This window comes from Pan paniscus, chromosome 8, assembly GCF_029289425.2.
Source record: "Pan paniscus chromosome 8, NHGRI_mPanPan1-v2.0_pri, whole genome shotgun sequence".
In the NCBI taxonomy this organism is placed as follows: Eukaryota; Metazoa; Chordata; class Mammalia; order Primates; family Hominidae; genus Pan; species Pan paniscus.
Genome location: NC_073257.2, coordinates 66,896,524 through 66,919,764, shown reverse-complemented (window position 1 = coordinate 66,919,764; position 23,241 = coordinate 66,896,524). Strand labels below are relative to the sequence as shown.

At 35.7% G+C, this 23,241-nt stretch overlaps 1 protein-coding gene and 1 pseudogene across 2 annotated transcripts in view; one reads left to right on the top strand and one right to left on the bottom strand.

Annotated features, from left to right (window-relative positions):
• The window catches only part of PCDH15 (protocadherin related 15), a 1,779,889-nt gene that overhangs the window by 981,359 nt on the left and 775,289 nt on the right, over positions 1–23,241 (top strand). The window lies entirely within an intron of this gene.
• On the bottom strand, positions 862–6,435 carry LOC112440999 (neurofilament medium polypeptide-like; annotated as a pseudogene).

The window sequence follows — 23,241 nt, the reverse complement described above, 5'->3', positions numbered from 1 at the left end:
GCAAAGTAGCTAATAACTACTTTTTTCAGATCCTCTCCCTCTTACCCTCCACCTTCTGGTTGGCCTCACTGTCTGGTTGTTGCTGTCTTTGTGTCCATGTGTTTTCATCATTTAGCTCCCACTTATAAGTGAGAACATGCAGTATTTCTGTTTTCTGTTTTTCTGTCCCTGTATTAGTTTGCATAGAATAATGGTCTCTTGCTCCATCCATGTTACCGCAAAGGACATGGTCTCATTCTTTTTATGATTGCGTAGAATTCCGTGGTGCATATGTACCACATTTACTGAAATGAACATATGTGGGCATGTGTCTTTATAATACATCAATCATATTCCTTTGGCTATATACCCAGTAATGGGATTGCTGGGTCAAATGGCAGTTCTGTTTTTGGCTCTTTGAGGAGTTACCACACTGCTTCTTACAATGGACAAACTAAATTATACTCCCACCAACAGTGTAAAAGTGAGCCCTCTTCTCCACAACCAGGCCAACATATGCTACTTTCTGACTTTTTAATAAAAAGCTTTCTGACTGGTGTGAGATGTTTTCTATTGTGGTTTTTATTTGCATTTCTCTAATGATCAGTGATGTTGAGCTTTTTTAAAATACGTTTTTTGGCTGCAAGTATTTTTTTGTTTTTGTGTTTGAAAAGTGTCTGTTCATGTACTTTTCACCCTTTTTAGTGGGGCTGTTTGTTTTTTTTCTGTAAATTTGTTGAAATTCCTTATAGATGCTAGATAATCGACCTTTGTCAGCTACATAATCTGCAAATAATTTCTCCCATTCTATAGGTTGTCTGGTAACTTTGTTGATAGTTTCCTTTGCTGTGCAGAAGCTCTTTCGTTTATTTATTTTTTGACTATGTTTCCAATATGACCTTTATTGAGCAAGTACTGCTATGACATTTCACATCGATCAACATAAGATTGCAAACTGTCCGTGTCAACGAGGTTCTCCCATGAAGAAAAGTCCATTTTAAATGCACCAGTGTGGTAAACATAATTATTCATATATAGCTTTCTTAAGGCTAAGAGAGTTCTGTGTTTCATTTATTGTTTTTGGCTCAGTTGGTACTTTACATAATACATCTCAAGACATCTCCCCTCCTGAGTGACCCCCTTCCAACAGTGCAGGAAATTGGTAAATTTCCCAGGTACATACAGTATCATGCATTTGAATACCCAAAGACTGAGGGGGGAGCACACTGAGCTTGCATGCAGTCTCCTCACATTGCACAAAGTAAAATACAATGTCTGGAGCCCCTATGGGCGAATCTGTTCTGTTTTGAAGCTGTCAATCACATGCATTTTGAAATTGTCGTATGGCTCAAACTTTTGCAGTGGACTCAAATCTTAGTCACTCTGGGTGACTTCCTTTATTATGGCATGTGAAGTGACATTTTCTACCTTTTTAGTAGACACTGGTTTCTCCTCAAAGGTCTCTTCATGCTCCTCGACCATTTGAGTGATGGTTACAGATTTAGTGATGTATTTGGTAGCACCATCTCCCTCTCACTGGTGATTTTTTCTACTATTTTGGTCACCACCACTTTATCTTCATTTTTATCATCCCCCTTCTTTTCATCTGCTGGGCTTAAGTCTAGGTCATTGGTGACAATGTCTTACTCCTCTTCCCTCCCACTGCCTTTTTCCTTGGTCTCCTGCTCTCCCTTCTCTTTTCCTTCTACCTCTCCATTGACAGATATGTCTTTCTTTCTGGATTCCTTGGAACCTTTATCACTCCCTTCCTTCTCATTCCCCATTTCCTCCCACTTTCTCCTTCTCTTTCTCCTGTTGCTGTGGCTTCCCCTCTTCTTTGGTCTCTTTCTCCAAGTGCACCTTTACCAATTTGGTAATGGTGACTGCCTCCTCCATGGCTTCCTCCTTTACCAGGGACTCAGCTTTCTTCTTCTCTGGCACATCCATTGGTTTCTCTTCCTTTTTCTCTGCCTTCTGTTCCTTGGGAGCTTCCTCGATTTCCTTTTCTTCCTCTTTCTGTTCACCTTTCCCCACTTCTGCTCTTGACTTTGCCTCTTCCTTTGGTGATTTTGGCACAGGAGACTTGGCTTTTTCTGGCTTTTCCACGTTGGTGTCTGCCACCAACTCCTCCTTAGTGGCCACTTCCTCACTCTTTTCCTCAACTTTCTTTTCCTCTTTAGCTTTGGCTTCCTCTACTTCACCTTCAGCCTCTGTTTCTCCTTCTTCCTGCTCACCTTCCTCTTTTTCACTAGAGACTTCCTTCTCAGATCCTCCCTCTTCAGCTTGGTCTAACTTAGCACCCTCATCTTTTACCTCCTCTTCTTCTTCCTTTTCCCCTTCTTTCTCTCCATTAACTTCAGGTGCAGTTGCTTTCACTGGAGACTAGTGTACCAGTTTTTCAATTAGTTTGTCAATTTTTCTTTTGCTGTGATTGCTTTTGGCATATTTTCCATGAAATCTTTGTCAGATCTTATGTTCAGAATAGTATTGCCTATGTTGTCTTCCAGTGCTTTTATAGTTTTGGGTTTTACATTTAAGTATTTAATACATTTTGAATTGATTTTTGTATATTATGTAAGGAAAGGGTCCAGTTTCAATCTCTGCATATGGCTAGCCAGTTATCCCAGCACAATTTATTGAATAGGGAGTTGTTTCCCCATTACTTATTTTTTGTCAGTTTTCTCAAAGAGCAGATGGTTGTGGCTGTACAGACTTATTTCTTGACTCTCTGTTTTGTTTTGTTGGTCTATGCATATGTTCTTGTACCAATACCATGTTGTTTTGGTTACTGTAGCCCTGTAGTATAGTTTGAAGTCAGGTAGCATGATGCCTCCAGCTTTGTTCTTTGTGCTTAAGATTCCCTTGATTATTTGGGCTATGTTTTTGGTTCCATATGAATTTTAAAGTTGATTTTTTTTCTAGTTCTGTGAAGAATGTAATTGCTAATTGGATAGGAATAATGTAATTGCTAATTAGATAGGAATAACATTTTATATACAAATTGCTTTGGGCAATATGGTCATTTTAACCATATTGAATCTTCCTATCCATGAGCATAGAATTTTTTTTTTAATTTATTTCTGTTATCTCTGATTTCTTTTAGCAGTGTTTTATAGTTCTCATTGTAGAGATCTTTCACCTTTCTGGTTAGCTGTATTCCTAGGTATTTTATTCTTTTTGTGGCAATTGTGAATGGGATTGTATTCCTGATTTGGCTCTCAGCTTCGCTGTTGTTGATGTATAGCAATGGTAGTAATTTTTGTACATTGATTTTTATACCTTGATACTTTGCTGAAGTTGTTTGTCAGCTTACAGAGCTTTTGAGCTGAAACTGGGCTTTTCTAGATATAGAATCATTTCATCTGCAAACAGGATTAGTTTGACTTCCTCTCCTCCTATTTGGATGCCTTTTATTTCTTTCTCTTGCCTGATTGCTCTGGCCAGAATTTCCAATACTGTGTTGAATAGAAATAGCAAGTGGAGAAATCATTTTTTTGGTGCTGGTTTTCAAGGACAGTGCTTCCAGCTTTTGCCCATTCAGTCTGATGTTGGCTGTGGGTTTGCAATATATGGCTCTTATTATTTTGAGGTATATTCCTTCAATACCTAATTTGTAAAGAGTTTTTAACATGAAGGGAAGCGGAATTTTTTCAAAAGTCTTTCTGCATCTATTGAGATGTTCATGTGGTTTTTGTCTTTAGTTCTCTTTATTTTATAAATCATATTTATTGATTTTTGTATATTGAACAAATGTTGCATCCCAGGGATGAAGAATATTGATTGTGGTGGATTCGTGATATAGTGCTGGATTCAGCTGGGTAGTATTTTGTTAAGGATATTTGCATCAAAGTTCATCAAGTATATTGGCCTAAAGTTCTCTTTTTTGTTGTGTCTCTGCCAGGTTTTTGTTATCAGGATGATACTGGCCTCATAGAATGAGTTGAGGAGAAGTCCCTTCTCAATTTTGGGGGAACCGTTTCAGTAGGAATGCACCAACTCTTCTTTGTACATCTGGTAGAATTCAGAAGTGAATTCATCTGGTCTAGGGCTGTTTTTGGTTTGCAGGCTGTTTATTACTGATTCAATTTCAGAATTTGTTATAGTTATCTTCAGGGATTTAATTTCTTCCTGGTTCAGCTTGGAAGACTGTATGTGTCTAGGAATTTATCCATTTATTCTAGATTTTCTAGTTTGTGTTCATAGACGATTTCATAGGAGTCTCTGATGGTTATTTGTAGTTTTGTGGGGTCAGTGGTAATATTCTCTTTCTCATTTATGATTCTGTTTATTTGGATCTTCTCTGTTTTCTTCTTTCTTAGTTTAACCAGTGGTCTATCTATTGTATTAATGTTTTCAAAAAGTCAACTCCTGGCTTCATTGATCTTTTGAATGGTTGTATTATGTCTCAGTCTCTTTCTGTTCAGCTCTGATTTGGTGTATTTTTTATCTTCTGCTAGCTTTGGGTTTTTTTGTTTGTTTGTTTTTGTTGTTGTTATTTTGTTGTTGTTGTTTTTCTCTTGCTTCTGTAGTTTTTTAACTATGATATTAGGTTGTTAATTTGAGGTCTTTCTAACTTTTTGATGGGGGTGTTTAGTGCTATGAATTTCCTTCTCAACACTGCCTTAATTGTGTCCCAGAGATTCTGGTATATTATATATTTGTTCTCACTAATTTCAAAATACTTCTTGATTTCTGCCTTAATTTCATTATTTACCCAAAAGTCATTCAGGAACAGGTTGTTTAAATTCCATGTGATTTTATGGTTTTGACTGATTTTCTTGTTCTTCAATTCTATGTTTATTGTGCTGTTGTCCAAGAGAGTGGTTGGTATGACCTCGGTTCTTTTGCATTTGCTGAGGATTGCTTTATGTTTGATTGTGTGGTCGTTGTTAGAATATGTGTTGTGTGTACATGAGAAGAATGTACATTATGTTGTTTTTTGGTGAACAGTTATGTAGCTGTTTCGCAGCTCAATTTGGTCCAGTGTTAAGTTCATGTTCTGATTATTTTTGTTAATTTTCTGCTTAAATGGTCTGTCTAATACTGTCAGTGGGGGTGTCAAAATTTCCTCGTATTATTGTGTAGTAGCCTAAGTCTCCTTGAAGGTCCCTAAGAACTTGGTCTATAAATCTGAATGTTTCTGTGTTAGGTGCATGTATATATAGGCTAGTTAGGTCTTCTTGTTGAATTGAACCCTTTTCTCTTATATAATGCCCTTCTTTGCCATTTCTTATTTTTATTGGTTTAAAATCTTTTTTGTCTGAAATTAGGATTGCAATAATTGCTTTTTTTCTGTGTTCTCTTTGCATGGCAGATTTTTTTCCATTCCTTTATTTGATTCTGTGGGCATCACTGCATGTCAGATGGGTCTCTTGCAGACAGCATACAATTGCGTTTTGGTTCTTTATCCAGCTTACATTCTGTGCCTTTTAATTGGGAAAATTAGTTCATTTACATTCAAGGTTAGTATTAATGTGTATTTGATCTTGTTATCCTGTTGCTGTCGACTTATTATGCTGACTTGTTTGGTTGCTTTATAGTGTTACTGGTCTGTGTTCTTAAGTGAGTTTGTGTGGTTGCTGGTTATGGTCTTTCCCATCCATATTAATGCTTCCAGAAGCTCTTGTAAGGCAGGTCTGGTGGTAATAAAATCCCTCAGCATTTGCTTTTCTGAAAAGGATCATATTTCCCTTCACTTAGGAAGCTTTGTTTAGCCAAATATAAATTTCTTTGGCTGGAATTTCTTCTCTTTAGGTTATTGAATATAGGTCCCAAATCTCTTCTGACTTGTAGGATTTGTACTGAGAGGTCTGCTGTTAGTCTGATGGGCTTCCTTTTGTAGGTGATCTGTCCTTTCTCTCTAGCTACTTTTAACATTTTTTTCTTTCATTTTGACCTTACAGAACCTGATGATTATGTATCTTGGGGATGATCTTCTTGTGAAGTACTTTGTGGGAGTTCTCTTCATTTTCTGAATTTGAATATTGGTGGTTAGGTTGGGGAAGTTCTCATGGATGATATCCTGACTCATGTTTTCCAAGTTGCTTTCTTTCTTCTCATCTCTTTCGGGGACACCAGTGAGTCATAATATTGGTCTCTTTATATATTCCTATATTTCCTGGAGGTTTGCTTCATTCCTTTTTATTCTTTTTTCTTTATTCTTGTCTGACCATCTTATTTAAGAAAAACAGTCTTTGAGCTCTGAGATTCTTTCCTTAGCTTGGTATTCTTCTCTTAATACAATTGCATTATGAAATTCTTGTAGAGTGTTTTTCAGCTCTATCCTGTCATTTATGTTTTTTGTTTGTTTGTTTGTTTTTCTGTACTGGCTATTTTGTCTGTTACCTTCTGTATCTTAATATTGTGATTCTTAGCTTCCTTAGATTTGGTTTCAACATTCTCCCAAAACTCAATGATTTTTATTCCTATCCATAATCTGAATTCTATTTCTGTCATTTCAGCTACCTCTGCCTCATTAGGAATTCTTGCTGGAGGGCTAGTGTGCTCATTTGGAGGAAAGAAGGCACTCTGGCTTTTTGAGTTGTCAGAGTTCCTGCACTGGTTCTTTCTCATCTTTGTGGGCTGGTGTTCCTTCAATCTTTGAAGTTGCTGTCCTTTGGATTTTTTTTCTTTTATTCTATTTTATGACCTTGAGGGTTTGATTATGGTATAAGCTGTGTTCAGTCACCTGGCTTTGTTAGTGGAAGACTTCAGGTGGCCAAGGCTCAGCTCAGCACTCTGCATTGTGTGCTCTAACTCTGGGAGACTGGTATCATACACCAGCTATTACCTGTGGATCAAGTTTAGGAACCTGCTGCACTGGAGGGGTCAATGTGATCTCAGACTGCTGGTCACAACACTCTAATGGCTACTCCCAGCCAAAGCATTTTGTAGGACAGTCGTAGTGGGATGTGTCCACATTTGCATGTACCAGCAGCATCCTCCATCCACATGGAAGATGACAGCCTCCATGTGGGTGTTTGTAGTAGTGGCTGTGGTGGTATGGTTTGGGAAGGTGGGGGGCCCTGCTGGCAATGGTGTGCACATTTGTACTGGTGCTGGTGTTAGCACAGGGATGGGGCGCTAGTGGTCGCAGGACTGTGTGCACCCTCTGTGAGCATTCTTGCTTACAGCAGTGACCTCTCAGGGATGGGAGTAGATACACTGTTTTCTGTGCTTAGTTTCATTCCAGCAGTTTTGGCACAGGAGTGGAGCACTGGTGGTGGCAGAGCTGTCAAACTATATGCCCTCCAATGCTCCAACAAAAATGGCAGTGCAACAGGGGGAGAAGGGATGGGGCACACTCAAGCCAGCAATAGTGGCATGGCATGGCATGGTACATGTGTACACATGCACTGTCAGAGAAGGAAAGGCTAGGTCTGTCTGCAAACACATGTACAGGCAAAGAGATGTATGGGGATCGCTGGCAGCAAGTGCCTGCAGGCAAAGCAGTATGGAGGAGGCTGTAGTGTGGGGAGGACATGGGCAGTCTTATATGTATACACAGGGTTTGCTCTTCTGGAGCACTCTCCCAGTCAGTTGCAGTCCACCAGTGCAGGAGCAATGAGGCAGGCCCCCTTGAGGTGCCTGAGGGGGTGCACTGCTAGCAGGTACAGGCAGGCTGGGGCCCAAAGAGAAGACAGCACACCAAAGGGTGCTCAGGGGGCCTGGCTCATCTCATGGGCAAGACTGCTCTACAGAGTCTACGTTCACCCCTTTCCTTAGGGCTAATGTCTACTATAGGAGCAAATCAAGCCTAGGGGGATGGGCATCCCTGGCTGTTCTCCACTATAGATGCTCCTGCACCAAACCCCATGGGCTCTGCTGCAGCTGGAGTTCTGTCCCTACCACTTCACTAAGTAGCTTTCTCTGCCAACTCAAGTGTCCATGGTGGCTGACAAGACTCCTCCTGCTATGATTCCAGAGGCTCATGGTGAGAGTGAGTTGCTCCTTTCTGTTCAACTCACCCCTTCCACAGGAGTTGCTGGGAGCCAGGAATGAGTCCTGGTGTGTGGTAGCCACATGCAGCATTCCCAGCTTCATCTCCCTTTATCCCACCTTCTGTATCTTCTCTCTATCTGCTCTCAATGCCTTCCCTCTGAAGGTTTACTAGGGGTACATCCGTCTTCCTGATGGCGTGGTCCCTCTGTGGGAGATGTTTCTCCTGGCTGCATCTAGTTGGCCATCTTGGAGGAGGAATCAGGGAAAAATGTTAAAGCATAGATAAATGAAAAAACATCCATCCATGGAAAATAAATGTTTATGAATTGAAATAATTAATATTGTTTTAGTAGCCATGCTAGCCAAAAGGTATCAACAGGTTCATGCAATCCCTGTCAAAATTCCAATGGCATTCTTTAAAGAAATAGGAAAAAAAATTCTAAAATTTATATGGAACCACAATAAACTCCAAATAGCAAATAGCTAAACCAATTATGAGCAAGAAAAGCAAGCTAGTGGCATCTCACTTTCTGATTTCAAAATAATTTACAAATCTAATCAAAACAGTGTGGAATTTGCATAAAAACAGACATATAGATTAATGCAAGAAAACAGAGAGCCCAGAAATAAATCCATGCACTTAGAGTAAACCAGCCTACAATAAGGGCACCAAGAATACACACTGGGGAAAAGGTATTTTCTTCAATAAATGGTGCTGAGAAAACTGGATATCCACATGTAGAAAAATGAAGATAAGCTCTTACCTAATACCGCATACAAAAATAAAAATTAACTTAAAATGGGTTAAAGACATAAACATAAGACTTGAAACTGTAAAACTAATAGAAAAAAGCCATCAGGAAAAAGATTCTTGTCATTGGTTCTGGCAATGATTTTTTTGGATATGACAGCAAAAGCACAGGCAACAAAAACAAAAGTATAGAAGTGGAATTGCATCAAACTAAAAAGCTTCTGCACAGTAAAAGAAACAATCAACAGACTGAAAAGACAAACTGCAGAAAATATTTGCAACTGTATATCTGATAAAAGGTAATATTCAAAATATATAAGGAGTTCACAAAACTCAATAGAAAAATAAATTTACAAAAATGGACATTAATCCAAAGATGTACAAATGGCAAACAGCTAGATGAAAGACGACAGGTCAATAGGTAGATGAAAGATGAAAGATTAATGACATTAATTATCAGGAAATACAAATCAAAACCACAAAAATGTATCACCACATTCCTGTTTGAATGGCTATTACCAAACTTCAAAATATAAATTTTGTGAAGGAAGTGGAGAAAAAGGAAGACATATTGATGGGAATGTAAATTGGTGTAGCCATTATGGAAAACAATATGAAGATTCCTTTAACAATTAAAAATGGAACTACCAAATGCTTCAGCAATCCCACTTCTGAGTCTTTATTCAAAGGAAATAAAATAATTTTGAATCGATATTTGCTTTAGTTTTCATTTCAGCTTTATATACAATAGCTATGGTATGGATACAACTTAAGTGTCCATGGACAGATAAATGAAGAAGGAAAATGTGGCATATACCTATTGTACAGCATGGTAACAGTATATCTAATGTACAGCATTAGATATGTTTTACATTATGGATGTGATGGATATGTTAATTAGCTTGATTATGATGATCATTTCACAATGTATGCATATACAAAAATCAAGTTGCACACCTTAAATATGTTCATTTTTACTTGTCAGTTATACCTCAATAAAGCTGAAAAAAGAAAAATGGAAGTCAGGAAGGAAGTCGAAGGAAGGAAGGAAAGGAGGAAGGAAGGGAAGGAGGGAGGGGAGGGGACAGGAGCAGAGAGGAGGGAAAAGAAAGAAAATAAGTGCTCAAGGAAACGTGAGCTCTACAATGGAACAAATGCTTATTTTGCTGTGCTTTATGGATTTAATTTTAACTTGCATATTGATAGTTTGAATATCACTTTTGACATTCATTATCCATTGTTAAAAACAGAAGAAAATACCCATGCATGGTTTTGTATGCTCTATATTTACCACTGTGTTCACAAATGTAAGATGCTGCCATGATATTTGCTTCTCCTTGGGATAGCCTCAAGTGTAGGTCATAGTTTTTTTGGAACACTGATTGTCATTGAAAATTCCGTGGAGCATTGTCATTGTAAATTCCTGTACACTTGAAGCTTCAAATTGGGTTCTGACAAGATTGGGTCATGTTGAGCGTAGTTGGGACTGAATGAGACATATTACTTTTTATCAGATTGTAATGACAGGTTTAAAACAGTTGCTTTCAGGTGAATGATAACTAGACAAGCTACTTTTTTCATATTTTTGAGATCAGAATATTATGAAATAATTCAAATTTCCCAAATATGTAATATAGAAAAATTGTAAGTTTCATTTTAATTTTTCATCCTATTTTTGGTTTTATTCATTAGATATAGGCATGTTGTAGTTCTTTTTAAAATGTATTTTAAAATTGTTTTCTAGCTGTATTAGTTATCTATTGCTGTCTTAGCAATTTATCACAAAATTAGTGCCTTAAAACAACACAAATGTATTATCTTATACTTCTCTAAGTCACATGCTTGACACAGGTCTGACGATTAAAATCAGGTTAAATTGGCAAGGTAATGCTACTTTCTGGAGGCTCTAGGGGAGAATCAGTTTTCTCAATCTTTCTAGCTTATAGTGGCCACCCACGTCCCTTGACTTCTGAACTCCTTTTGTTTTCAAAACTAGCAATGTTACATTTGCCTGCCATTCTTCTACAATCACATTTCTCTCCCTGACCACAGCCAAGGAAGGTTTAATATTTTTAAAACTAATGTGATAAGATTGGGTCTATCCAGATAATTTGGGACAATTTTTCCATATGGAGGTTCTTAACTTTAAACACATCTACAAAGTCCTTTTTACCAGGTAAGGTAACATATTCCAAGGCTCCTGGAATTAGGTAATGGACATATAACAGGGCATTATTTTCTGCATACCACACTAGGCACTGGGGTTCTAGGGGCTTCAGGCATTTGGCTAGTGGCTAGGTCCTACAGATGAAATAGAGACAAATCCAATATGTGGGTATATATGCATAAGTAAAAATACATTCCCCTCTGCTAATGGTATTATTTTTAATTTACTTTTTACTCCATTGAATGTTTACCAACTACATGTACATGTAAATACTATTATTTCTGGGTTTTTAGACCCCTTCCCAAATGAGGTAACAGAAAGATATTTTATTTTTGTGTCTCGGTTTTTTTTTGTTTGCTTGTTTCTAGTTTGTTTGTTAGGTTGTGTCATACAGGGAAGTCACATGTAAATGTATGGATTTAGAGGGTGCAAAATGCTTTCACACAGTTTAACTCATCAGATTCTTACAACAATCCCTTTAGGTAGGCAAAGCACTTTTACTCTGCTCTTCTCTCTGCCTGTAACAGATGAGGGTCTTTAACAGATTTCTATCAGAGCAGAAAATAAGGTGTTCCCAGAGTTACACAGCATCTAGTGTTGTGCTACTTTGCTCAACCATTATTATAGCACATCTCACTAATGTTCTTGAGGAAAATAATTCTCCATAGATAATATTAGGCTGCCAGAAATATTTAAGCCATTTTTGGAATGTTGGTCTGGAATATGTGTAAATCTCTGTATTCTAAATAACCATTTATATATTGGCACTAATAAATGATGGAACGCAGAAAATTACAAAAGTCATCCAAAACACCAGTTTAAGCAAGAGGTAATTTTTGGACTGATATATCAGATCTGACAGCCAGCAAGGGATGATAAAATCAGACCAAGTTTTGGAGTCAGGCAAAGGTATTCGGTCACTTCTGAGTTATATGACTTTGAGCAAATCAGTTATGTTCTTTCTACCTGTGTTTTTCTACTTATAGTATGGGCATGATAACACTTTATTGTCATATGGGTGCAAAACAACATAGATAAAAGTGTTTTATTGTTTAAAATTTCACTAAATGGAATAAAATAATATTAAATTAATCCTTAATAACACTTTAATCTGGAGATAAATAAAAGCCAGACTGGGAAAGTGATTAGCAGTTCTTTTTGTCATACGAAAGGGCAGTTGGGAGTCTTTTCATTGTCTAGGAAAATATATACTGCTGACTAAGATAATGACAAATGCTCATTGCCATGGTATATATATTATTCCAATACACAGAATTTCATGTCAAGGGGATATTTCTTTATTCTTACATAATGAACGGGCCGGGCACAGTGGCTCATGCCTGTAATCCCAGCACTTTGGGAGACTGAGGCAGGCAGATCACAAGGTCAGGAGATCGAGATCACCCTGGTTAACATGGTGAAAGCCCGTCTCTACTAAAAATAGAAAAATTAGCCGGGTGTGGTGGGCACCTGTAGTCCCAGCTACTCGGGAGGCTGAGGTGGGAGAATGGTGTGAACCCGGGAGCAAGACTCTGTCTCAGAAAAAAATAAAAAAAAGAATGGTTGCTATATGACAGACACTGTTTGGTAATCTTGAAATATCAATGAATAACACACACAAATATGCCTGCTCTCTTAGAGTCTACATTCCATTGATAGACATAAATGATAAACAATAAAATTAACAAATAAGTTAATAAACAAAGACTTCATATAATATGCCAACAGGTGATAGGCACTATGGATAAAACAAAATAGAATGGCCAGTGGGGGTTCAGAGAGAGTATAGGAAAACTGGAACATTAAATACAGATTATCAGCTAGGCCTCCTTGAGCAGAAGATGTTTAAATACCAGCTTGATTGAAATAATTACCTAATTTTATTTCTTGAGGTATAGTGTTCCAGGGAGAGGGAACAGAAATATTAAGGTCTCAGAATGTTTGTTGTGTTTGATAAAGACCAAAAAGATAAGCACAACTAGAGTACAATAAATGAAGGGTAGATTGCTAGGAGATGAGATAGAGAGAAATGGAAGGTGGGATCCTTTGAAACAGTGGAAATTTCCTTTAGACTATTCAAAAATATGTTGAGTAATGATTACTAACATCAAAATTATTTTTTATAAAATCATGTCAGACTTTTTCATCTCCTTAAAAAAAAGCAAAAATATGTACTGAGTATCTGTGTTTGGGAAATAACAGAGAACAAGACAGACACAAATTCTATTACTTTCTCAAACTTTTGGAATTCATTTGAAAATATACCCATGTTTTTAATATCACCATTTTTTTCCACTAGCTAGCAGCCATTCTCAACTCTTTTACAAATTATGGCACATCAGTCCAGGTGTGGTGGCTTATGCCTGTAATCCCAGCACTTAAGAAGGATGAGGTGGGAGAATCGCTTGAGCCCAAGAGTTCAAGACTAGCCCTGGCCACATAGTCAGACCGTGTCTTTACAAAAAATAGAAATTAGCTGGGTGTGGTCACATGCAACTGTAGTCACAGCTGCTTGGGAGGCTGAAGTGGGAAAATCGCTTGAGCCTGGGAAGTAGAGGCCACATGGAGCTGTGATCATGCCACTGCACTCCAGGCTGGGCAACAGAGTGAGATCCTGTCTCAAGAAAACAATAACAACAAAATACAAAGTATGGCACATCACTGATTCTTACAGACATAACTATATATTTCCCTCACATATCTTCACACAGCTTTAAACCTGTTGGTTATGAAAAACTCCCACATTTCATTTACAAATTAATATGAAGATGTATATCTTAAAGTAGGACCACAAGAGCACTGATAAGTGTCTTTAATCATGTAAGTGAAAAATGTAGTTTTACCAAAGCTAATGTAGTTACTTTTAATTGACCAACAAATATATTGTCATTACTATTATATTATTGGCAATAATTATGTCACCAGTTGGGATGCCTTTTCCATAATTATGTTTAGAAAGATGATACAGAAACATACATAATAGAAGCATTATCTTAACATTGATTTAGTGTCATTTCCTCTTAAATATTTTTCTGTTGATGTAACACTAAGCTGTGTGTCATTCACTTTAAACAAACAGATAATAAGTTAATACCCACACTTCTCGCTTTACATGGTAGTGAAGGATGATAAACATGATAATCTCAGCTGAAATCATGCAAGTTTATCTTAATAATCAAGAATAAATATTATTCCATAACCTTTAATTTCTTTTCAAAATATTAGAAACTCTTTTACTGTCACTTATAAATGTGTAGGAAAATAAATAAATTATAAAACATATTCATTTAACATCCTGGAATTTTCACTGGAAATAAAAGAATTAAAGTCAGTTCTTTCTTTCTATAACTCTGTTTATATTCAACTCATATCTTACATTATTATTTTTTGCATCATTATTTTCATTTATTTGCTATACTTTCACATATGCTGGCCAATTCCCTCTTAATTACATTGATGTTAAAGACTTAAAGTTTACTTGTTTGTTAAAAAATGTTTACTAATAGTTTGAATAGTGATTGATTTCTTCTTACATGGCTTACAATGAAGGGGGCAATATTTTATGCCTTGGCAAATTGTCATAATCTTAAATTTGGATCAGCTTTCATCACTTTATGCTTTGATGCTTTCAATATTGTTAAGTATCTCTGTAAGTTCCTTTAATGTAAGTCTTTTTTTTTTTTTAATTTTGTGTTTGGGTTTTTGCTGGCGTCACTTAGCCTGGTACATCTTCATCCTTTTCATCACATCCACTTTCTTCATTTATGTCAATAAGCTCCTCTGCACTAAGTTGTTCTGGCTGCAAAGCTTAAGTTCCTCAGATGGCAGCAGTGTCAAGATTCCCACAGGGATTTTGCTGTAGCTCCATTTTCACTGGACTCAACGTTTTACTTTATGTTGTACTTTTATCTTTTCTGGCCAATTCTTTCAATTATTTATTTTAAGAAATGGCACTTGTGTTTATCAATGGGAAACAAAGAGACAACATAACTGCACACTTTTCTGTCTGCATGTGATGAATAATAGATGTGTAGTGATCAATCACTGACAGACATTTAAAAAGATGATGCCAATGGTCACTGATCATGAAGCACACCTGTTATTTACATAATGATTTTGGACCAAAGAGCAAGGAGCAAAATTTGTACTTATGTAATTACTTACAGTTAATACACTGTGGTAGCTGAAATTTGAAATTTTATTTTTTATAAAATCATGTCAGACTTTTTCATCTCCTTAAAAAAAAAGCAAAAATATGTACTGAGTATCTGTGTTTGGGAAATAACAGAGAACAAAACAGACAAAAATTCTATTACTTTCTCAAACTTTTGGAATTCATTTGAAAATATACCCATGTTTCTAATATCACCATTTTTTTCTACTAGCTAGCAGCCATTGTCAACTCTTTTACAAACTATGGCACATCCGTCCAGGTGTGGTGGCTCATGCCTGTAGTCCCAGCACTTTAGAAGGATGAGGTGGGAGAATCGCTTGAGCTGGGTAACTGGTCTAACTTAACTAAACATGGTGACTGAAATGTATGCATATAGGAACTGTGTAAATTGAGGAGTACCTGTAAATAGGAATGCTACAAGGTCATACATATCTTGTCCCAAACTAAACTTTAGCATTTGCTAGTTATGTGATATCAGGAAGCAATATAATTTTTCTAAGCCTTAGTTCATCTATAATAAAAAATATGATATGGTCTATGTTATAAGATCGTTAAAAAGATTAAGTAAGGTGACACATATCGACCAAGTACTTTATAGGTCCTTAGTAAATAGCCAGTATATATTAGCTAATGGATTATTATTGAATTATTATTTCTACTCCACCAGACTAATAAACCTCTTGAAGTTAAGACCTTTTGTATCCTCATTGTGTAGCAAAAGGCCTGGAACATAGTAGGTACTCAATGAATCTATTTTAATGAATGAAACTTAGCTTCTCCATTTCTAGAATATTTCATAAATAAATTGTGTGACACACTTTTTAATCTGTCAAAATCTATTTTCAGAAAAATTTAAAAATTTACTCCACTTTCCCTAAATCCCATCTGTAATGGAACAGCAATAACTGATCTTTTTACAATGAAAATTATATTACAGAGGTGAACATAATCAAATGCTACAAAACTGGGTCTAATTTTCCTGAAAATTAATCTTAAAGGAAAATACTGGGAGTAATTTTATTTTTGACTTGATTTAACAATCAATTTTATTAATTTTATTGTCCCTTCTTGGGCAGGGCTATCTGCACAAATCTGTTGAACTTTTTCAGACACCATCAGATTAATTTACTTGTGCCTCTGAGGCAGAGATGAAGTGGCTATTTTTCAAATCTCAAGTGCCCTACCCACAGGAAAGGAATATTATTTTTCATTTAATGAGCTGTAGCACATGAACAATTAAGAAGACATGATTGAATGAAGCTAATCAGCAAAAAGCAAGAGCTTGCCTCTGGGAACCTGCTGAAGTTGATTGCGGCTCTTATCTGTGGTTTTATCTGTTAAGCTAATAGTACCAGTGAGTGGGAAAACAGTGACTAGTAATTGTACAGTCCTCACCGCCTCCCCCACCAAATCTTAAATTAAAAAAAAAAAACACATATTGCTAGGAGGACTGATGATGCCAATGAAATGAGTGAATTATTTGTTAACTATTGGTTAGCCTACAACTATGAAGTTAAAAAAATTAAAAATTGTTCTTAGTCTTGTTATTAACAACAGTTCTGAAGGTTAGCTTTAATAATTGTAAGAAAGCTCTCCTTATTCTAAGGTAGGGGGGTAAGCCATTAATGAAGTGTAGTTTAATTAGAACTTTGTTGAAAACCTTAATAAAGGCCAAGTTTTAAAATATTCAGCCTCCTAAAGAAACTGGGAATTTCTGTACCTCTTAGTTGGGAAACGGTAATTCATAGGAAATTGCTACTTGGGGAGTACCAAATCAGAAACTGGAAAACCGCACAGGATAGATATTCCAATTAAGGTTGTTCAGCTTATATTTGAATTGTGCACTGGATGGTTTATTTAATCTAAACCTTTAGGGCAGTCAACTTCTGTGGGTCATTTACAGGTTTTAAGAGACTTAAAGAGCCTATAAATCTAGAGTCCCTGAAAAATGACTTTCTTGAGCCAATTTATATACTAAAATGTTATTTGTCTATTGTTCTTAGAAGACTTTATATATACAATTTGGTAAAATTTTCATGTAATGAAAGCAAACCTACCATTTGGTTGAAGCAAACCTACCATTTGCTTGTTACATGCTTATTCTTATAATCGTTCCTGACATTGTCTTTACTTTTTCTTCCTTGTTTTGTTTTATTAATTGAAAATAGCCACATTTTTATATGACTAGACTATCATTGCTAATGGACATTTGGTCACATTCTTTTTATTTACAGCCATGATTCTGATTTATATTCACTCATTACTTGATTTCAGTGGTCCAGCCAGGAACTCAGCACAGTTATGCTTCCTACACAGCAGAGAGATAGTGAATGCAAGATTAGAGGGATGAACTGGGTTAAAATTATAAGGAGGATATCATAGGAAACAAGAACTAGACATGAATCAAGATAGAATAAAGAGAAAAGAAACAAATTATTGAAGCAGTAGAAAACCAGTAAGGAGTAAAAGAAAGAAGATATGAAAATATGTTATTGTGGATAATATATTACCCTGGATAGATTTAGGGGATAATTTTATCAATATGGTGAAATTTTAAAAACTTGTTCCATGTATCTGAACTTTGAGAAAAAAACTATTGAGAGTGTTTGTGACCTGTTTAATAGAAGCAAATACAGTTCCTTTAAAAGTCAGGGTCTTGCTCTGTCACCTTGGCCTGAGTACAGTGGCATGATTATAGCTCACTGCAGCCTTGCAGACTCAAAACCCTGCATCCAAGTGATCCTTCTGCCTCAGTCTCTCAAGGGTCTAGGACTACAGGTGGGCACTACTACACATGACTAATTTTATTTTCATTATTTTCCGTTTTATAGAGATGGGGTCTTGTTATGTTGCCCAGAGTGGTCTCAAATTCCTGAGCTCAAGTCATTCACCTCAGCCTCCCAAAGCTTTGGGATTACAAGCTTGAGCATCTACACTTGACCTTAAATAATATATTGTGTAATAATGAGGTGATTGATATGTTCTGTCGTTAAAAGTAAACACCTTTCTTTCCATTCTGAAGCATGTGTATCTTTATTGTTTTTATTAATATACTAAATAAAAGAAAACATGGTATATTTCTTTCTTTAGATCAAATATTTTTCTATTGATCTTTTAGTCGAATCTTAATTTTAAATGATAAAATGAAGACTACCATTTAGGCAATAGATTTTTGTGTACCATTTTAACTTCAAGTAAATGGTGGTAGCTAAATAGATCTACCTTTGAAAGTTTGTTGGGTAGGTGTTGAATATGCTTTAGAGGGTGTCTATTTTCACTCATTTTCTCTTTGAAAGCAGAAAAAAATCAATTCCTTTTCTATTAAGACTTGTAAATGAGGTTTATAATTGAAGCAACTGATATGGTTGATTAGCATATGAACTTTTTTTTAGTAGAAATTGGGAGTTGATAATCTTATCTACTGAATGCTTGTATGTTAGAATTTCTATGTGTTTGGATACTATTAACCCTACAGGTCTGTGTATCCCTTCCCATCCATAGGTCAAAAATAAAAGCATTTGCCCATTGTGGTATCCCTTATTAGCATATCTCTCTCCTTATATTCATTTTAGTGTTGTCTACAGGCCCACACCTAGTCTTGCCTTGAGATACCTTTAATTTTGTCCTCACCATGAAAAGGTAACATAAACCAGCCCTCCACTTAGTAAAATAAAATGGAGGAAAATAACAATTATCCAAGTAGCACAAGTAAATAAAAGACATTATAGAATCATTCTAATTCCTCAATTGTTTGGTATAATAGTCTATATTTTATAGCCATTGGATTAAATTTGTTAATTGCATGGATAAAATATTTCATATGAGAATTTTTGGGTATAAATTCAAGGGTATAATTTTATTTTCATAAAGTTAAAAAAGGAAAAACTATATACTGTTTAGGGGTGCATACATTATAGTCTGTCTATCAACTATGGCAAGTAATAACGCAAAATTCAGGATAGTGTAAGAAAAGGTATGCAAGAGATTCTTTTAAATTTTTTTCCTGATCAAAAAGCTCAGATTGTATATATGCAAGATATTCTAAGATACCAGTAACTGAAATATGTGTATCTTTATTGTTTTTATTAATATGCTAAATAAAGGAAAACATGGTATATTCCTTTCTTTAGATCAAATATTTTCATTATTTTTATTTTTTTGGAAACAGGTTCTTGCTCTATTGCCTAGAGTGCAGTGGCAAAATCATAGCTTACTGTAACCTTGAACTTCTGGGCTCATGTGATCCTCCTGCCGAGAGGTGTGCACCACCATTCCCAGCTATATTTTTAAATTTTCTTCGTAGAGACAGGGCCTCCCTACATTGCCCATGCTAGTTGAACTCTTGGCCTCAAGCAATCCTCCAGCCTTAGCCTCCCAAACTGTTGTGATTACGAAAGTGAGACACCACACCTTGCCAGTAATGTTCTATTTCTTAAATTGGGTGGCATCTAGTGTACATTTATATTTCATATTGTATTGTTTAAAAAGAAAATAAGAGCACCTACCGTTTTGTTTGCATATATGTATTTCCTCAAGAAAATACATGATAAAAGAGTATGTGTAATTATGACAAGAAAAATAATGTCTTGATTATAACCTGACTAACATATAGATTCTTCATTTTACATCTGGTGTTACTGAAGCTGTAAATTTTACCAGTCACGGATTCAATGAAATTATCATGCGATCCAATGGAACTTAACAATCTTTATGGAATATTTTGTCATTTGTCTGTTGGCTGTTTGTATGTCTTCTTTTGAGAAGTACCTCTTCATGTCCTTTGCCCACTTTTTAATAGGGTTATTTTTTTCTTGTAAATTTGTTTAATTTTTTTATAGATTCTGGGTATTAGACCTCTGTCAGATGCAGAATTCACAAATATTTTCTCCCATTCTGCAGGTTGTCTATTTACTCTGTTGATCTTTTTAAAAATTTTTTATATTGCTGTGCAAACTCTTTAATTTAAATAGGTCCCAATTGTCAATTTTTGCTTTTGTTGCAATTGATTTTGAGGATTTAGCCATAAATTGTTTTCCTAGCCTAATGTCAAAAATGATGTTGCTTGGGTTTTTTTCTAGGGTTTTTATAGTTTGAAGTATTACATTTAAATTTTTAATCCATCTTGAGTGAATTGAGTGAATTTGTTATATGGTGAAAGGTAGGAGTCCAGTTTCATTCTTCTGCATATGGCTAGCCAGTTTTTGAGTACCATATATTGAACATTACCCAGTGTTCACTTTTGTCAACTTTGTCACAGATCGTATGATTATAGGTGTGCAGCTTTCCTTCTGGGTTCTCTTTTCTGTTCCATACGTCTGTGTGTCTGTTTTTGTATTAATACCGTCCTATTTTGGATATTGTAGACTTATTGTATAGCTGAAGTCGGATAATATGATGCCTCTGGCTTTTTTCTTTTTGTTTACCTTCCTTTAGCTATTCAGGCTATTTTTTGTTCTATATTTTAGAATCCTATTTTTCTATTTCTGTTAAAAATGGCATTGGTAGTTTTACAGGAATAGCATTGAATCTGTAAATTGCTTTGGGCAGTATGACCATGAGTAATACTCATTCGTACCTTCCATGAGTGTGGAATGAATTTATAATTGTGTGTGTCATCTATTATTTCTTTCAGCAATATTGTGTAGTTATTACAGAGATCTTTCACCTCTTTGTTGGATGTATTCATAGATATTTAATTTTTATTGTGGGTATTGTAAATGTGATTGTGTTCTTGATTTGACTCTCCACTTGAACATTATAGAAATGCTACTGATTTTTGTATGTTGAATTTTTATTCTGAAACTTTACTGAAGTCCTTTATCTATTTCAGGAGTCTTTCAGCAGAGTCTTTGAGGTTTCCTTAGTGTAGAAACATATAGTCAGCAAAGAGAAATAGTTTGACTGCTTTTCATATCTGGATGTCTTTTATTACTTTCTCTTCTTTGATTGCTCTAAGATTTCCAGTACTATATTGAATAGAAGTAGTGAAAGTGAGCATCCTTGCTTTGTTCCAGTTCTCAAGGGATTGATCCCGCTTTTGCCCATTCAGTATGATGTTGGCTATAGGTTTGTCATAGATGACTCTTATTATTTTTAGGTATGTTCCTTTGGTGACTCATTTTTTAAGTATTTTTATCATGAAGAGATGTTAGATTTTATCAAAAGCTTTCTCTGCATCTATGGAGATGATCATAATTACACGGTTTTTGTTTTTAATTTTGTTTATGTGGTGAATCACATTATTGATTTGCACATGTTGAACTACTCTTGCATCCCAGAAATAAAGGCTACTTGATCATGGTATAGCTATTTGATGTGCTGGTGGATTAGGTTTGCTAGTTTTTGGTTGGAGATTTTTGTGTTTATGTTCATCATGGATATTAGCCTGTAGTTTTTCTTTTTTTCATTGTTTATCTGCCAGGTTTTGGTATCAGGGTGATGCTGGCTTCATAGAATGAGTTACAGAGGAGTTCCTCCTTAATTTTTTGTAATAGTGTCAGTAGAATTGGTAGTAGGACTTCTTTGTATTTCTGCTATAATTTGGCTGTGAATCCACCTGGTCAGGGACATTAGTTGATTCATAGGGTTTTTTATGACTGATTCATTTGTTCAGAGTTGCAATTTCTTTGTGATTCAATTTGGGGAGGTTGTATGTTTTCATGAATGTATCCATTTCCTCTAGATTTTTTAGTTTGTGTGCATCCAGTGTTCATAATATTCTTCTCTTTTTTTTTTTTTGTTCATCTAGCTGGAGGTTTATCTCTCTTGTTTATGCTTTCAAAGTCCCAACTTTTGGTCTTGTTGATCTTTTGTATGGATTATTGGGTCTCTATTTCATTCAGTTCTGCTCTGATTTTAGTTATTTCTTTCCTCTCATTAGCTTTAGGTTTAGATTGTTCCTTTTCCTCTGGTTCCCATAGGTGTAATGTTAGATCATTAATTTGAGATCTTTCTAACTTCTTGATGTAGACACTTAGTGCTGTAAATGTTCCTCTTAACATTGTATAGGCTGCATCTCAGAGATTTTGAAATGTTGTGTGTCTTCATTTTAAATAATTTAAAAAATTTCCTTAATATCGTTGTTTATCCAAAAGTCCTTCAGGAGCAAGTTGTTTAATTTGCATGGCATTGTGTGGTTTTGGGAGATGTTCTTAGTATTGGTTTCTGGTTTTAATCTACTGTGGTTCAAGAGTATGGTTGATATTATTTTAATTTTTTGTGTTTATTGAGACTTGCTTTATGGCTGAGCATGTGGTCACCCTTAGAGTATGTTCTGTGTGCAGATGAGAGGAATGTATATTCTGTGGTTGATGGGTAGAGTACTCTGTAACGTCTACTAGGTCCAACTGGTGAAGTGTCAAATTTAAGTCCAGGATTATTTTGTTATTTTGCATTGATGATCTCTCTAATGCTGTCATTGATGTGTTGAGGTCTCCCATTATTGTTTTGTGCCTAAGTCTTTTTATAGGTTTTGAAGTATTTGTTTTATGAATTGGGTGCTCCAATATTGAGTGTGTGCATATTTAAGATAGTTAAGTCTACTTGTTGAGTTGAACCCTTTGTCATTATTTAATGACATTCTTTATCCTTTTTTATTATTGTTGGTTTAAATTCTGTCTTATCTAACACAAGTGACTGTTGTTCTTTTTTGTTTTTCATTTGCATGATACATCTTTCTCCAACCCTTTACCTTGAACTATGGGTGTTGTTACATGGGAGTTCTGTCTCTTGAAGACAGCAGATGGATGAGTCTTTGTGTTTTATACAACTTGCAAGTCTGTGCCTTCTAAGTGGGGTGTTTGGACCATGTAAATTCAAGGTTAATATTTATATGTGAGGTTTTGATCCCATTGTGAAATTGCTAGATGGTTGCTTTGTAGTTTCTATTGTATGGTTGCTTTATAGGGTCTGCAGACTATGTATTTAATTGTGTTCTCGTGGTGGCAGAAATTGTCCTTTTTTTCCATGTTTAGGACTCCGCTGAGGTTGCCTTGTAAAGCTGGTCTAGTGATTACAAATTCCCTTGTCAGTTGCTTGTCTAGAAATTATTTATCCCTTCCTTACAAAGCTAAGTTTGGAGGAATATGAAATTATTAGTTTAAGTTCTTTTAGAGTGTTGAAAATAAGCCCCTAATCCCTTCTGGCTTGCAAGAGTTCTACTGAGAAGTCTTCTGCCAGCCTGATTGGGTTCCGTTTGTATGTGACTTAAATAATTTATGCCATTCGAAC